General features: G+C 48.9%; 2 non-coding genes across 2 annotated transcripts; both read right to left on the minus strand.

Annotated features, from left to right (window-relative positions):
* Nucleotides 1-232: 232 nt before the first annotated feature.
* Nucleotides 233-351, minus strand: LOC123178351 (5S ribosomal RNA). The gene has a single exon (XR_006489505.1). It is a non-coding gene; the product is annotated as a 5S ribosomal RNA (ribosomal RNA).
* A 366-nt stretch (nt 352-717) lies between these two features.
* Nucleotides 718-836, minus strand: LOC123178352 (5S ribosomal RNA). Its single transcript, XR_006489506.1, has one exon. It is a non-coding gene; the product is annotated as a 5S ribosomal RNA (ribosomal RNA).
* Nucleotides 837-1,281: the final 445 nt, after the last annotated feature.

The following is a 1,281-nucleotide window of genomic DNA, read 5'->3' on the forward strand; positions in this document are numbered from 1 at the left end:
TCACGGAGACGAGTTTTCCACGGTTTCCACCCCTCCCTCCATACCGCAGCAACACGAGTTTTTTCCACCCCTTTCAGAACGCGCTCTTCGCGCCACAAAGCCGCCCCAAGACGCGCGAGCAATGAGCATCGAGCTTAAACATATCGCAAACGTCAAACATAATATAACGGGATTAATATATATCGCACACGTGCGACATGTTTGTCACAAGGCGCAAAAAATAATTATAAAAGGAATGCAACACGAGGACTTCCCAGGAGGTCACCCATCCTAGTACTACTCTCGCCCAAGCACGCTCAACTTCGGAGTTCTGATGGGATCCGGTGCTTTAGTGCTGGTATGATCGCATCCGACATGTTTCCCCGTCTTCGTCCCTTATGCTTGCCACTCCCAGGTCCGCTCCAAAGACGATTCTACATTCTCACTACCATTACAACCGTTCCCTAACAATGGATAATGTCCTATACTACTTACTCTCCCGCTCAATCACGGAGATGAGTTTTCCACGGTTTCCACCCCTCCCTCCATACCGCAGCAACACGAGTTTTTTCCACCCCTTTCAGAACGCGCTCTTCGCGCCACAAAGCCGCCCAAGACGCGCGAGCAATGAGCATCGAGCTTAAACATATCGCAAACGTCAAACATAATATAACGGGATTAATATATATCGCGCACGTGCGACATGTTTGTCACAAGGCGCAAAAAATAATTATAAAAGGAATGCAACACGAGGACTTCCCAGGAGGTCACCCATCCTAATACTACTCTCGCCCAAGCACGCTTAACTTCGGAGTTCTGATGGGATCCGGTTCTTTAGTGCTGGTATGATCGCATCCGACATGTTTCCCCGTCTTCGTCCCTTATGCTTGCCACTCCCAGGTCCGCTCCAAAGACGATTCTACATTCTCACTACCATTACAACCGTTCCCTAACAATGGATAATGTCCTATACTACTTACTCTCCCGCTCAATCACGGAGACGAGTTTTCCACGGTTTCCACCCCTCCCTCCATACCGCAGCAACACGAGTTTTTTCCACCCCTTTCAGAACGCGCTCTTCGCGCCACAAAGCCGCCCCAAGACGCGCGAGCAATGAGCATCGAGCTTAAACATATCGCAAACGTCAAACATAATATAACGGGATTAATATATATCGCGCACGTGCGACATGTTTGTCACAAGGCGCAAAAAATAATTATAAAAGGAATGCAACACGAGGACTTCCCAGGAGGTCACCCATCCTAGTACTACTCTCGCCCAAGCACGCTTAACTTCAGAGTT

This window comes from Triticum aestivum, unplaced genomic scaffold (genome assembly GCF_018294505.1).
Source record: "Triticum aestivum cultivar Chinese Spring unplaced genomic scaffold, IWGSC CS RefSeq v2.1 scaffold76247, whole genome shotgun sequence".
Taxonomy (NCBI): domain Eukaryota; kingdom Viridiplantae; phylum Streptophyta; class Magnoliopsida; order Poales; family Poaceae; genus Triticum; species Triticum aestivum.